Genomic DNA, 17,265 nt, shown 5'->3' on the forward strand with positions numbered 1-17,265 from the left:
TTGACAAAAGCTGGGAATTGTCTTAACTTTTCTCTCATCTACTACATCCAACCAGTGAACAAGTCTTTGGTGATTCTATTTTATTAGTATTTTTTCATCTATATTCCTTTCCTTTTCTACTTATATCTCTAGTTTAGGAGGCACTTACGTTTTTAACCACGCTCTGCCTTCAGTAATGTCCTCCATACTACCATCAGACTAGTCTTTTAAAAATATGAATCCGTTCATGATAAATCCAGAATTAACATCATTAACAGTCTAACAATGTCTACAGGAAGAGTAAAAATTCAAGAACAATCTGCAACGGCTTCTAATATCTACCCACTATTTCTTCTCGGCCAGACCTAAATTCTAGTTGTAATTTTCTACTTGCAGTTCTCTCAAACCTTCCCATATCCAACCATTTTTATGCCTTGGTTCCCGTATTCATGATGAAATCCTTACCAGAAGTTCTGTTTAAGTGTTAATTTCTTCTTTTCTATTTCTTCTGTTTTCTTCCTGGCAAAATTAACTTTCTTCTTACTACTATATGCTTCTTGAGATTAGGAATCCTATATTCTTTATTTTTGCATATACAGTACCTAGCATAATGTTTAAGACACAGTAAGCATGCAACAAATGTTCCTTTAAAATCTTGACAGAATGGACAACTTGCCTGCGACAATGTAAATTTTCAGAATTGACTCAAAAATTAAATAACCAAAGAAATTTAAGTCTGTCAAAATTATATTCAAATAAGCTCTGAGCTCAGATTGCTTTATATGGTCTTGAAAAATTTAAATGAGGAGACAGTTATTAAGCTATAATAACTATTCCAGTCTACAGAGAAAAACAGAATGCCTTTAAATTCATTTATTAACTAGCATAACTCTGATATTCCAAATGGAAAAGGAAGTCATACACAAAACCAACCACACAAAAATGAATCACATTTACTAATGTAAATATTTTAAAACTCATAAATAAAGTAGTGGTAAATTAAGTCCAGCAATGTATTGAAAAACTGATATACTATAGTCAAGTATAACTTAATGCAGAAATGCAAATGTGAGTTAATACTGGGTTGTACATAAATATAACACAAATATGTCAAAGGAACAGGGGACGAGAGAAGATTATAAACAAATTATTTCCCATGATTAGAAAAAATACCTATCCTAAACCAACAGCAAATATGATAAAATTAAAGTATTTTGGGCATTTGCATTAAACACTGAAAACAGCAAAAAGGTAGAAGTAGAAACAAGAGGTGTAAAGTTACTACTGTAAAACAGAAAAAGTTATGATTACTTAACAATTTTATGACTATCTAGAAAATAAACTAAATACAACTATACTTAATACAGAAGTTGAATAAAATAAACAAAAGTAAAATAGTATAGAAAATTAAGAATTTTCTTACATGTGATTGAATAGTGGCCTCCTGCACAGTACTCACATCCTAACCCCTAGAACTATAAATGTCCCCTTAAATGGCAAGAGGAACTTGCAGATGTGATTAAACTAAAGATCTTGAGATGAGGAGAGTACCCTAGATTACCTAGATGGTCCCTAAATATAATCAAAAGGGTCCTCATAAGAGGGAAACAATGTCAAAGGAGGATGTAGATGTGGTGACAGAAGATGTTGGAGTGACTCAAGGAAGGGGTCACAAGCCAAGGAAAGCAGGCAGCCTCCAGAAATTAGAAAAGGCAAGGAAAGGGATTCTCCTCTACAGCCTCCAAAGGAACCAGTCCTGTCAACACCTTGACTTTGGCCAAATGAAACTGATTTTCGACTTCTGGCCTCCAGAACTGTAAGAGAATAAATAAATTTGTGTTGTCTTAAGATACAAAATTTGTGGTAACTGTTACAGTGACCACAGAAATCCAATAGCATATAGAACTACAATAGTCAGTTAAATATATAAATGAAAAAAAGATTTGAAAAAGCAACTAGAAATGGCCTTAAATAAACAACTAGGAATGATCTTAAATGAAACATGTTGGCCATCTATACAGAAAAAAACTTTGCTAAGACAGAAAAGAAAAATAATCTCAGCTCATACGTGAAATCCTACGTATTATAAGAATATCTTACATAAACAATTTAATAGTTTTAACACAATTTCACTAAAATAAAAAACAAGAATGCTTTATTTGGGAAGGATACTTGGGAAAATGAGTCTAAGTTCATGAGGAAAAGAAACATAGCAATAAACCAGGATAGTTTTAAAACTCAGGGATAATAGAATCAGAGAATTATTACTCTAGTAGATAATTCAAAATAAAGAGACACTACAAATTAACAATAAGTAACACAAGAATTAATGTAACAATGGGCCAGAATAAATAACCTTCCCCCCAAAACCGTGGAATATATAAAAGTTTAGCATGAAACTAGCACATATCATTACTCAAAAATAATATGGCTGGCATAACTGGAGAAATTACAGTGAGAAAAACTTTCCTCCAAAGTATCTTAAAATAAATTCTATATAAATGAGGGACTTCCCTAGTGGTCCAGTGGTAAAAAAATCTGCCTTCCAATGCTGGGGATGTGGGTTCGATCCCTGGTCGGGCCACTAAGATCTCACATGCTGCGGGGCAACTAAGCTGGCGAGCCACAACTACAGAGCCCACGTGCCACGGAGCCCGCACGCCACAACTAGAGAGAAGCCCATGCGCTGCAATTAAAGATCCCGCATGCCTCAACGAAGATCCCATGGGATGCAACTAACACCCAATGCAGCCTAAAAAACTAAAGAAAATAAATAAATAAATGTTTTTAAAATTCTATATAAATGAGAGTTGCAGCAGCCAAAATTTAGATCAAACCGTAAGTGAGCATACATACAACCTCAGAAGGAGAAAAGTTATTTTAAACACAGACATGAAAGGAAAAGGGAAAGGCAGACAGAGATGACCATATAAAATTCTTAAGATTTTTAATGTGAAAAATATTATAATTGTTTTATATAATTTGGGGGGAAGGCACAGATGGGAAGAAATGGGCCAAGATTTTAAAAGCACACAATTATCGGGAATTGGAAAATATCATGAGAAACAGACACAGGCATAAATTACTACTAGGACTGTGAACTGATTTCAATTTCCTGAGATATAATTTGGCAATGAATACTCAAATATCTTAAAATATTGTATATACTCCTATGACCCACTATTCTATGTTCAGTAATTTATTATAACAGAACAATCGTAAGTGTACACAAAAACTTAAACACAATAATATGCACTGTGTTTTATATTTTAAAAGATTAAAACAAGTATACAATAAGGGATTGATTAAATATAACAAATGCCTAAGATGGGATATTCTGTAGACACTGAAAAGATCATGCTTGTGAAGAATGAAGAATATATACCATCTAAATATGCACATGGTACAATATTAATTGAAAAAAGGTAAAAAGCTCTCTATACAGTATGATCTCTATTTTATAGATAATGTGTATTAAGACTAGAAGCATAGAAATACATTTACAAGAGCTATTTTTATCTTTAAAACCTTCCCTAATTCATAAAAATAAACGATAAATTTTACACTCAGAAACATTTTAATTAGAATATAGGAAAATGGAAGAACTCAAGATGGGAAGGTTTTTCCTTTCCTTCTAAAAGTAATGAAAGTCAAAAGAAAAATGCTTCATTGATTTGACTCCATGAAAATATAAAATTCTTTGTATAAAAAAATACCATAAACAAAAATAACGACAATTGACAAAAGGGAAAAACACAAGTACATGGAACAAATGTATTTGTTTTTATATTATCCATTTGACAAAAATATTAATTTTGGCCAACAATATTCTACCCCAGAGGGCATAGCAGTAAACAAATCAGAGTAGATACCTGCTCCCATGGTTCTTTCATTCTCATTGGAAAGGACAGGTAAGAAGGTAACTTCAAACAGTGATTAGTGCTATGAAGACCATAAAAGACTGAGGAAACACACAAACAAACAAAAACCCCACAGGCAGTAACGTGATGGAATGTGAAAGGGGTGAGAGGGATGTAGCATTAGAAAGTTGATAACAGTTCCGCTAAGGAGGTGACATTTGAGCTGAAACATTAATGATGAGACATAATCATCATGTAAAGATTTGAGGAAGAGGGATCCAGAAAATGGATAACCACAAGTGCAAAAGCCATGAGGCAAGACAAAGATTAGCCTGTTTAAGAAGTGGTTGAAGTGTCTTGAGCATAAAGGGCAGTGGGGAGACTGAAATAAGAGGTAATCAAGAAATCTCAAGGCCAAATCATGTTGGGACCTTAAAACCATCATAGAAAGTTAATATGGCATTTCAAAACAATAAGGAAAATATCAACATCCCCAAACAAGACTAGAAACAATTCACAACTGAAAAAATACAACTGATCGATCAATACACACATTAAAATTTCAATCTACCTAGTAATCAAAGATAAGCAAATTAAAATAGCAAGATACAATTTTTCACTTTTCAAATTGGAAAGCTATCACAAATCATCATTTATATACAATGGCAGTGAGGTGAGAAAATGACATGGTTGTTATTTATGCTAGCAAAAAATGAGGAAAAAAACTAATCAAAAATAGAGTTTTAATTTAAATAAATTATGGTACATTTCTGCCATGGAAAAGTGTGTGTCCATTAAATCTTCGAAGAATATTTAATGTTTAATTATGTCTGATACTGTTGATTACACCATTTCTAATCCATTCACAAATTCTAACAGTGCCCCTCCAAAACATCATTTCTACTTCAAAAAGCCCTAAGCCACCATAATTTCTAAGACTACTGCAATAACTTCCTAATAACTACCTCTTTCTAGCCCCTCACTCCTTCCCTTGTTAATCTTCTATACAGCTGGGAGAGTGATTTCCTCAGTGTTAATCATCACAACATTCAAGTGCCCAATATATTCACATTTTAACTATAATAAAATTCTCCTTGCTATGTACGGCCCATGTGAGCTCACCCTGTGTTATCTCATAAACATCTCCTTTTGCCTCTCTCTCCCCCAACAACATTCAACACACACAGCATTTGTCTCTGTTCTTTGAACTTGCCAAACTCATTCAGATCCAAAGACTTTTGTCTTTGTTATTCCTGATACCTGGAATGTGATTTTCTCCTCCGAATCATTTAGAGCTCAATTTAAATATCCCTTCTTCGAAGAGGTCTCCTCTTGCTATCCAAGCTAAAGCATACTCCTCCTCAACACTTTTATCACATGCACTTAGTTCCTTTATAGTATTTATGCCTATGTGAAATTATTTAGTGCTATATGTCTTCCTCTTCACTTATAAGAGTATAAGCTCCACTAGAGCAGAGACTTTCTGTATTCCCAGCATACAGGACCTAGAGGACAGTACTACAAAATAAACATTTATTGAATGAATGAATGAAGAATGAGAATAGAATATTATATAAATAACAGAATGTTGATTATATTAAATTTACTAAGTGACATACAAACCACCAAATAGATATAATATATAGCGTATAAAAGCAACATATGCCAATGTTAACATAAATATGGGCGAAACTGGAAAACAGATTATAAAACATACACAGGCTTCAAATTTTATTTTTATATAAACCAAAAGAAAATTTAACTAACTTGAAAATTTATCATTTTCAAAGAAATAGCTGAGACACTGAAATATTAAAAGTCAATTTATAAAATTAAGAGCTCTTATGTATGTATGTGTGAATGTGTGTAGACAGATGATAGACATATGTAGATGAATACACACACATACTACTAAAAGAAAGATGAGGGGAATGAGAAGAAAATAGGATTATACTAATGAAAATATTCAAAATTATAGACTGAAAAGAATATTTTTAAGAGAACACATTTAAGAGGTCATCTTATTTCTATATAACACTGACATTCATTCAAATAATTTTATGAAACACTCTGAAAAACCACAGTAAACCCATATTCAATCTGACCTGAAATGATAGCACATTCATAATGAAAATTTTCATAAACCAGTGATTATCTTCAAAGACTATAAGAAGAAAAGGCAAAGGGGAAAAATAAGCTATCTATAAAGTTCTAGCACAGGAAGCACTAAAATAATTTTTTGAAGTTTTAAAAATGCTTATTTCAAAAAAACCAAAAATAAAAAATGAGAAATGACTATATGTTATAATCTAAAAAATGAATATTGTCAATGACCAAGATAAATAATGGCCCAAAATATAGCGAAAAAATTCTCAATTTAAATATAGAAAAAGGGAACATTCAATTACCTCCTTGAGAACAATGGGCTTCCTCCTAAGCCTCCGTTGAAAAATATGATGTGAAATTGTTTCCATTGTTTTTCTATTAAAAATCTTCCAATTCAGTTTTCCTTTATTGACCCAATTCCCTGGTACTTAGGGTAAGGCTGTTTTTTTGTTTTTGTTTTCTGTACATGTGTGATTGCTTATCTGTCTAGAATAGTCTTGAGTTATTTCATTTGATTGTATCACAGATCTGGCAGGAGCTTCACCTCTGGCAAGTTAATGTCCACAGGTGATGTGGGAAGAGGCTGAAAAGGCATATGGTAAGCAATCCGTGCATGTTCTTGGATATTACTCTTCTTAGGAGGCCACTGTATTTTACTAGGATAAATCAGATCCACAGTGGGACTGGGAGTTGAGTTGACTTCAAAAGAAACTTGCTTCCCATTTGTATTACATATGTCTAAAAGAACTAGAAAGGGACTAACGTAAAAAGAGAACTAACCCATTAGTTGTCTTCTGCTAAAATTATTTTCTCAAAACTGCCTGTAACTCCATATTTTAAAAATGGGATCAAAGGAAAAAAAGACTGAACTCAGTGTGTAAGTTATAACAGGAGCCTACAAACTAGCATACATACTAGCATAAGGCCAGTAAAATTTGCTTTCACATAGTTAGCACCAAGCCAAGTGTTCTTAATAGGTTATTGTTCAGAATTAATTTAAGGTACTTTCCTGGTAGTGTTAACATTAATAGGAAAATTATCTAGTTGGAATAAGGTGTGACTGATTTTAAATGTGGGACTGACCTGCGTTTTGGCAATCCATTCAATATTTTTAAGAGTTAAATACCAAGAATCAACTATCTCACAATTAATTGAGTGAACTTAGAAAGGATTTACTGAGAATATTGTCTATGGAAATCACAAATGTGAATAATATGTGGTTTCTACTCTCAAGGAAAATGTAATATAAATAGAAAGACAAAACTAGTACACAAATCTTCGTAAGTGATAAGTAATGAACTAGAGTTTTATCAGTAAATATAAAATGAAGCATACTGATTTAAGACATCTTAAAAGCAAAACAATTTTAGAATCTGGAAATAAATAGAATGATATTCAAATCAAAGGAGAGAAGAGAGAGATAATATTTTGACCCTACGTCACAGGTTTATGGTGAAGCCACAGCAAGAATGATTTCGGTTCGGAGGCAGAATGAGAATGGAGAACTAAAGATCTGGTTTGGTTTCAGACAAGCTGAATCTGTCACAACCTGCAGCACAGTGGGAAAATGTGGAGATAGAATTTCAAAAAGAAGCGTAAAAAGTAAATATCAATTAATGGCCAATTTTCTTATTATTTGCGTTTACCTCCGCAACATGAGTAAGGTATTATGCTGTGGAGCACTAACATTCAGTATAAAATAAAGAAGTAGGTTTCTGATGAATTTTAGAGCTCTTTACTATTTAATTTTTAACATTTTACTTGACCCACTGAAACGATTTCTATACTAAAGTCCTAGACAATATCACAATTAAAAAACAGAAAGAACCATTTAAAAGGAAAAAAAAACAGAATGACAAATTTTAAAAGAGAAATATATTTCAGATAGTATATTTTGAAAAACTATATTTTTAAGTATTAATTTTCCTATATGATGACTGGTGGCTATACATACCAGATGCTTCCTAAAAACACTCCTGAATTTTAGTTTTCCAAAATATGCTCATGAAAACTTAGAAAAATAGAAATTTGTTCTTTCTAATATCAAACTTCCATCACATAGCAATATTCACCTTAAACTAAGTGAAAAATACAAGAATAATTAATTTTACTAATTTTGTAAAGTAAATAGAATGTTTGAATTACTGCAATGGTTGGGAAAAGAGTAAAGTAGCAGGAATAAATAGTTTCTTGATACCTAGACGCACTTTGTCGTATTTTACAGTTTGTTCCTTCTTATGAAAACACAAATACAAAAGTCTATTGGTATAAGAAATATGACTTCATAAAGTAATCACATATATTACAATTCCTTGCATCAATGCTGCTTGAAATTCATCTGATCCTGAGATTTGTCATATTTACCATTTCACCTGACATAAAGGTCAGAACATCCATTCACTAAGATTCCTAGGCTAGGAAGTATTAATTGATAAAAATCAAAAATTAAGTATTAAAGTGTCACTAGTTATATTGGTGAAAGTTAGTAAATAAGGTAAAAATCTTTCTTTGAAATTTTAAATGAGATAATCCATATTTAATAGCAATGTGGAAATAGGAGCAAAAAATTATTTTTTTAATTTTTATTGATATTTTATTGATAATTGATTTATCTTCTCTCAAACTTTAATGATCTGATTTGAAGAGAACACATTTTTTTTCTATTTTACTTCTTAGTATACTAGCTATACTCATTTGGAACTTTCCAGAAAAACTGCCTGTAAAAAAAAAAAAGATTTTTAAACATCAAAGGAATTTTTCCAGAAAAAAAAAAGATTTTTAAACATCAAAGGAATTTTTCAATTATTTCTACTTACAATGCCCTTTTGACTTGGGAATTATCTAATTATCATATATTTACCTGACAATACATATTAAAGAATCCTACTTTTGGCTACATTTCAGCAATAAAGATTGCATTAAATTATGTTGAGGAATGGCAGAAATTCAATGCTGCATTCCAAACTGTTTAAGTCACTTTTGCACAGCAATCACTCAAAATAACAATACAATAAAGTCTGACTGAAACAGCACTTTACTCCCAACAAATACAACTTCAATTTAATTTTCTGTTATAGGAATACTACTCTCTCATAACCAGTGTTCTTGGTGACCAACAGCTTGATTTTTCACCATTTCTGACCACATTTTGTGATACAATCTGAAACCTTGAAGAATTAAAAAAAAAAAAAGAAAGAAAAGAAAAACTGATAATGGAAAGAAATTGTTTTTTTTTTTCCTAACTTTCAACCTGAACCTGCTTGGATTACCTGGTTATCCTTATTTAATCATCATTGACACTCTATCAATTGTAATAAAACAAGGAAGAAAAACAAAGAGATGCAACGGAAATGGAAGAAGATCAACTGAGCCAAAACACAACTAAAACCTAAAATGCACTTGCCTAAGAATGAATGAAGGGCAATACCACTGGCTTAAAAAAAAAAAAAAAAAATCAGAGGCATAAAAAATAATTCTTGCACCCTCAAATATTTTTGGACTAAGGATATACATAAATAAAAATAGAAGTATTAATTACTCAACAGTAATATTATAAACCCCAATCTCATTGTTTAGAAGAGATTCATTAATTCAGCAAATAATACACTGAATACATAACAGAGAACAGCAGTAAAGGATTCACCAAGAAATAAGTCAGTAGCTGTCTTAAAAATGCTCACAATCTAATAGGAAGACAGACATATTTATAGATAATACAATAATACTTTAAACAAAGTATTAGTGAGAACACACAACACACTAGAGAAAAGCATTTATTCTAACTGCCAAGACCAATAAAGACTTCACCTAAATTGGACATCGAAGACTGAGTAAGATTCTATCAGGAGGAAAAGCTAGAAAGAACATTCCAAACTCACAGAATAGCCTAAGACAACGTATGGAGATACAGAAATGGATGAACATTCATAGATATGCCAGCTCCCCATAATGGCCTCAGTGCAGGTGATTTAAAAGGATATTAAAATGGGAATTTTCCTGTTTTCTCCGTTTCTGCTAAGGACCCAAAGCTGAGAACAATAGGTTCCAAGTACTAGAGCTGAGGTGATACATCATCTATGCAACACTTGGAAAGAATGTGGCCAATAATTGCCCATGTATCCTTTAGTCTATCATTCACATTAAAAAAATATAAGCATCTATTGGAGGAGGGGAGTTTATAAATTGTTTGGGGAAGGAATAGAACAATGATTCACTCAGACTTTGGCTTATGCCCTTCAGAATACAGGACACTTAAGGAATGGTACAGGAACTGGACTTTGGTCTGAAAAAAAAAATCTAAAGGCAAGAGGGCAAGATGACCTCACTCCAGGCTACTACCTCAGAAATGGCCAAGAATTCCATTTCAGAGATTGTGGAGTACAGAATTACATTTTCCCATAGGACAGATAAGGATCCCTGGGAAAGGAACTAGCCCTGAGCCATTTTTAAAGAAACTTTACCCAAAGGACTACAAAAGGAACAAGATAACCCCAGAAGAAAGAGGCTGGAGGTAGACCAGAAAGTCAGAGACTAAGGAAGGTAGTCAAAGGAAGACAAAGGAAGTATCAAATTACAACTGGGTTATCCTCAGACAGTAGGAATCTTTGATAAACCCCAAAAAGCAAGAGAAAGAATCCATTCAGATTTCCAACATACCTTTACTACCAATTAGTTGTTCTCTATTTCTAATCTTGAATCTTTGGAAGACCCAGGAGCTGCACAGTGTGTAGGGAGGAAAAATAAGGCAAAAGAAATTAATACAAAAGTCTACTAGTTGACATGTCCTGTTCCCCTTCCCCACTCAGAGTTTTAAGACTGCTTTGAGTAAGGTTGATGTAAGGGAGAAATTTTACATTGGATGACAGTTCGGAATTTTAATTTCTTAGCCTGTTTTTTTACTGCCTGAAAACAGTCTATTTTGCAATGCCAGAGAGTGAGTAAAGAAGGAATGACAGAGAAAACAAAAGAACAAGAGAGAGAGAAGAGCAAGAGGAGGAGAAAAAGGAAGAAGAGCAAGGGAAGGGCAGAACAAGGATAGGTACTTGAACAGCACTGAGACAGAAAAAATAATATTCAAAATGGGATTTTGGGTACAGTGACAAAAAAATAAAGTAACTTTCTGCTTGTACCCTGGTGAGTCCATCTCTTTTAATAAACCCACAGAGAGTGCTAAATGGTGGGCAAAGTAGTCTGATTATAAAGCGATAATTTTGATGTGATTATTGTGAAGTCTGAAATCTAGTCTATAAATATAGAAAAATTAAAGTTATTTTTTTAAAGGAGTACCAATCACATAATCATGTACATACTGTGAATTTGTTTAGGGAGAACTTACATCTATTTTTAAATGTTCACTCATGTCCTGAGTTGCAGAAACTCTGTTAAGTACTGGGAAAAAGAAGTTAAAGGCAGATTCCACCTTCAAGGAGTTTACAGAAAGAAACACACAAGAACTGGAATAAGCAAAGCCTACAGGATCATGTACAAGGTCACCTAACAAAAGTATAAAGGATGAAGCAGTAGGAAACACCTCAGTTAAGGAGAAATTAAAGTTAGGTCTAAGGGCTTCCCTGGTGGCGCAGTGGTTAAGAATCCACCTGCCAATGCAGGGGACACAGGTTCGAGTCCTGGTCCAGGAAGATCCCACATGCCACGGAGCAACTAAGCCCGTGCGCCACAACTACTGAGCCTGCACTCTAGAGCCCGTGGGCCACAACTACTGAGCCCACATGCCACAACTACTGAAGCCCACATGCCTAGAGCCCATGCTCCGCAACAAGAGAAGTCACCGCAATGAGAAGCCCACACACCACAAAGAGTAGCCCCGGTTCACCACAACTAGAGAAAGCCTGCGCGCAGCAACGAAGACCCAACGCAGCCAACAGTAAATAAATAAAAATAAATAAATAAATTTTAAAAATAAGTTAGGTCTAAAGGATTAGGTTGAGTTATACAGATGATAGTAGCCTAGGGATTAAGGGGTATGTGAGTGGTTGGAAAGAATGCTGCAGGCAGGCAAAGGCCCAAAGAAAGCATGGCATATTCTGGGAACTGTAAAAAGTTCAGTAGCAATCAATCAATCAATACATGCAGTCTACAAGGAAAGAAATAAAGTTGAGGAGCCAGATCAATACCTGGACAGGGAATTTGGATTTTATCAAAAGAACAATGGAGGCCACTGAAAGGTTTTAGTAACACTCATTTTTCATATACTGCATATCTAGTATATGCTAAGCACTCTTTCACATGTTTGATTGTTTTTTCCTCACAACAACCCTGTGAGGTAGGTGTAATGATTTCCAATTAACAGATTGAAAAAAAAAACAAAAAAACCTTAAATTTGTTAAGTTACACTTGATTAAATAGCTACAAAGTCCTGGCAATCAGGATGCCAACCATGCTTCAGAAAATACATTAGGAAGATCACACACACACACACACACACACACACACACACACACACCCCCCACAAATATTACATACAACACATTGAAATTTCAGAGTTAAAAAAATGTTTTAAGTAATAATGCTTGTTAATTCAGTATTAAAGATAAAAGATTTGTGGCATTAAATAGTTCTTTAAGCAAACTTACACATTTAAAATTTTCAACTAATTCGATTTATAATGAGAAATACCTGCAGAATTCATGAAAACAGACAGGAATTAATATATATATAAAATAAGATATAGCAAAGATTGAGGTAATTATATGATGATTTTATCTCAATATATTTGCCAGAGGTTATTTGGGAAATATATTTGAAAGGTTTTTTATCTCCCTATAATATATCACAAAAATTTATTCAGACAAATTTGGTAAGACAATTTTTTAACAATCTGTTTGGGATGGATCTAAAAATGTCTCTAATTTAAAACACAGAGTATGTACTTTGTAAAACTGAGAAGAGTACCTGAAATTTAAAAATATATATTGAAACTCCATTTAAAAATGTATGTTCTTTAAAATTAATTTAAATTAAAATCTACAAAGTATACTTCTCTGTAGCTTATTTTCTCATCATTTTCACTTATTTCTTCAGCTAGTCTTAATATTTCTTTTTAAAATCTTTAATTGAAAGCTAGATGTTGCTAGAACATTATTGCTGGAAGTCTAAGTACATATAATTATTTAGAAATTTCTATTATCTATGCATTTGATTCATTTTTCCTATTTCAAATAGAAAATTATAATGGGGGAGGATGAAAAAATAAAGGTTTCATTAAGATTAACTGCTCTTGATTTAGTATTTATTTCTGAATGCCAAATTATTAAGAGAGTATAAATTAAATAATAAGCCTGACCACAATTCTAGTTCTTCAGAATATGATGAAGAGCACTCTCTTGGAAAATAAACAATTAAATAGAGATATTAGATATCGATAAGATACTTTATGCAATGAGGATAATTTCTAAATAAACTAACGTTTCAAATATACAATTGAACTGAAACACCAACATTATTTTTGATTACACAAGTAGTACATGTTCATTAAATTCAAATAGTACACAAGTGTATTAAATAAAAATGAAAGTTTCCATATAATTCCCTCTTCCAAATACCATATACTGGGAGTATATTAAAGTATAAGTTTCATATGAATCTAATAAGTTGTTAAACTTCATCATCCATGGAAGATCTAATATATAACAATTAAATATCCTGTGTAACTGAAAAATATATACTCACATATGCACCACAGGTATAGTCTGTACCTTTTCACCAACACAGTAAAATAATATATAAAACATACGGCCTATTCTGTCAAATATGATTACTTCAGTTAATAAGATGAATGGGATTAAGTAATACTTACACTGCATGCAGAAAATACAAAGGAACCAGTTATAGCAAATCGAATATTTCACATACTGATAAAATACCCTCTTGCTAGAGGTACGTAAGTATATTATATTATGTCTAAACTATATTTTTTAAAATACTAATGTTCACTTTTTTAACGCTTTGACTACTGAGTAAAGTATTAAGTCTATGCAAGTAAGGGGTAAAATCTCCTTAAAATGTTAGTTTTTTGGTAATATTTAAGTGCATTCTTTTCTGAATGTAAATAAAGTCTAGCTTTTTCTAATCTGCTTGATGCTCCCTGATGAGAATCATACTGTATTATTTCTCAAAAAAATTTATTTCAAAACATTGGGGGTAACTCCACTATAAAATTAGAGACAGTTTAAAATCTTTGTAGGAAATCAGAACTCCTCTTTTGATTCTAAAATAGCATCACTCTGTATTTAACTAGTACAAATAATATTCTAACTGGAACAAAATCACTTGCACCAAAATATCTTGGTTACATAATGTAAGGTACAATTCTCAATACATAGAATTCTACCACTGAGTTAAATGAAAACACTTAAAGGTCTCTAGAAAATAATTTCTTCCACCCACCTCATTTTACAAGTAAACAAACTGTGGCCCAGAGAGGCTTTTATCTGCTTTCACTGAGAACCTACAGTATAAAGATGTACACAAATATCATTTAAGTTATGACACATACTTTAAAGTTACCTAAAACAAATGACACTATGTTTTATAAGATTAAGACTTTCTAATGACTGAGACCCTAATTTCTTGCCACAGAAACGTCTATAGATGCACACACACACAACACACACACAAAGATAACTAGTAAGTCATACAACTGACTCAAAAAAAGCAAAACAATGAAATATAACAATCCATATCATATTGTTTAAAAATAGACACAGCAGTTCCTAATGTTATTTTCCTATCCTATAAGTCATAACCATGCCAAACTATTCCAAAAGCAGCATTCTTGTAAAATTGCTTTTACAAAAGGAAAAAAGGAAATCATTAAACAGTTAAATGGGAGGGAGAGACTAAAATACGTTACGTGGAAGTTCAAATATTTACTATTTATTCTCTCCCACGCTTTCTTTCAATATGTTAAAAAGTTCAAACGCAATGCTTCTAAAACAAAAAATCAAAACTACATTCATCACAAACTGGCTTTGTTGCAAAACTTTCATGAGAAGAGTGAAAGTATTAAGACTAAGGCATACAACACTGCAAGGAAAGCTAATTAGGATGTTTCTGTTGAATTATAAGTTGATTTGCTACTTTAAGAACACAGCTCTAAAATCATATAATACTGATTTGGTTATTTGAAAAATATTTGAAAACAAATTGATTCTCTTAAGTTGCATTAAAAGTGAAGTATTTATAAAAGCATTTTAGTTACATTTGCTTTTAGAATAAAATCATTTCTGAGCAGTGCATCCATTTGTTTGTTATTTAAACAGTACCAATCACAAATTAGATGACCTTAAAATAAAATTTAGAGCCAGGGAGAGCAGCACTAAGTTTAACTGACCTCAATACATTTTTAAATGATGCTTCCCAGTTTTTCGTTATTCTCTCATATTGGGTTTTCCAGTCTAGGGCGGGTACACAAGAAACTTACAGTCTATGTAGTACTCCTAGTCAGTTTCACTCTGCAGATGGCACAGTGGAGAAATACCTTCTGTACAGGACCATGTACAATTTCTTCTACAGCTGTCAGCACCTAGGGGAAAGTGCGCTGTTAAACAGTTGCTGCGTTCCACCTCAGAAGTGGCTGCAATTCGGTGGTGGGTGAAGTGACTCCTGTACATATATACAGGGATGAAAAGTACTATAGAAAATGAAAACATTTAACAACAAAAGTGGCTGTCTGAAAACTGTGCCACAGCAAAGCAGAATACATCATTCAGTCACAAGAGCCCTACACAGATAGGCTACTATTCACTTAAAAATTGAATGTTAAGAATGAGAAGGAAAAAATAGAAATACAGTTATTCAATTCACAATATAACTAGAAATCACTGTTAAAACATACGTTAAAAAATTAAACCCAAGCATTATATACTGATTTATAACATTATTTCTATAGTAATTTACCTAAAACCAGGCAAATGTATACAGTATGATTCTTTATTCTGTTCAGCCAATTTAATACTTCTGTTTTAGTTAACAATTCAAGGGGTAAAAAAAAAAAAATAGGTGAGATATCAAACCTGAAGTATAAATAAGTAACATGAAAATATCTAAAAGGAACTATAAAGAAAAAACATTCTGAAATTCTTAATTACTTCATATTAAAAATTTTATAAAATAACCAGTCCTCAACTACTAGCAATGGTTATTTTTCATAAAAGGGAGCTTTAAAAGTGACCTCATTATAAAATGACAACTTCTCTTCTCCAAAGTCACAATGAGTCAGGATCTAAACACATCTTCATCCTCAACCCATATAAACAATGAATTAACCAATTATATGGTAACTTTAGCTCATTAATACATAAAATTATTACTATAACCTACTTTTATTACAAAACAACACCCTTTCTACATGATTTATCTTTGATGGAATCAGAAGATAAAAATCCAAAAGTTATTCTCTGAGAAATATCACTGAATCACTAGGCTTGAAGGTACTATCTTTCTAATCTTCTATCTCTAGGCACAGCTACTATATTTATGCTAATCTGAAGAGGTAACTGATTACATTATTTCAAAATATCACATTTAGGTTCCTGAAACAGACTGAGAATGCTTTGATGTGAAGTCCAACAAATATGACCATTAAAAAGTGTCCCATCCATCAAACTTATCTGAATCTCACTTGCCATAACAGAATTTATCCTGGCATATATTCAGTGAAGTTAGAGGTAGCTGACAATTCCCTTCAGCTTTCTTAAATTCTTTCTATAATAAGGCATAATGTAAATGAATATTATTTCCTTTAAGTGACAAGAGTTCATAAAGGAAGAAAAAAGTACAGAGTTTTCCAGTCTCTTTATTAAAAGACATGGATCAGAGATTCCCAATCTGGGGTCTACTTATGGGAATTAGGAAACCTAGGAACTCTGCAAAAGTGCAGGCTAAAATAAAGACATATTATACAGGTGTATAAGTACATTTTTTTCTAGGGGAAATGGACTTTTGTCAGGTTCTCAAAAGGCTCTGTGATTTTCCAAAAAAAGTTTAAGGAACTACTGATAAATGATATGAAGACACCCAATTGAATAAGCAGCAGTAATTTAAATCAAATGCCTAAATCTGAGCAGTTCATTATGTAAAATGAGTAGCAGACACAGGAATGTTCCAACCATGAAATGAAATAACTCACATAAAGCACCTAATACTGACCTATTATTATCAGTAACAGCAGTAATTGTTCAAAAGAGCTATGTCAAAAAAATAAAACTTCCTTATAGGGTCCCATCTTTATTTACTTCTACATAACTTCATAATATATTACTTTTACTTAGCTGCGTCATCTACTTTTATTTAGGTGTGT

The 17,265-nt window shown here is 32.3% G+C and overlaps 1 protein-coding gene across 6 annotated transcripts in view; it reads right to left on the reverse strand.

Moving 5' to 3' along the window:
- Nucleotides 1-17,265, reverse strand: part of NOVA1 (NOVA alternative splicing regulator 1) — a 144,751-nt gene that overhangs the window by 81,947 nt on the left and 45,539 nt on the right. The window contains exon 1 of one of the 6 annotated variants that reach the window (XM_060294692.1): nt 15,388-15,482. The exons of the other annotated variants lie outside the window; for them this stretch is intronic. The gene's annotated coding sequence lies outside the window, so the exon portion shown is untranslated. Of the gene's footprint in view, nt 1-15,387; nt 15,483-17,265 lie in introns of those variants that run through there. 6 annotated transcript variants of the gene reach the window in all.

The sequence above is a fragment of the Globicephala melas genome, chromosome 2 (genome assembly GCF_963455315.2).
Source record: "Globicephala melas chromosome 2, mGloMel1.2, whole genome shotgun sequence".
NCBI lineage: Eukaryota > Metazoa > Chordata > Mammalia > Artiodactyla > Delphinidae > Globicephala > Globicephala melas.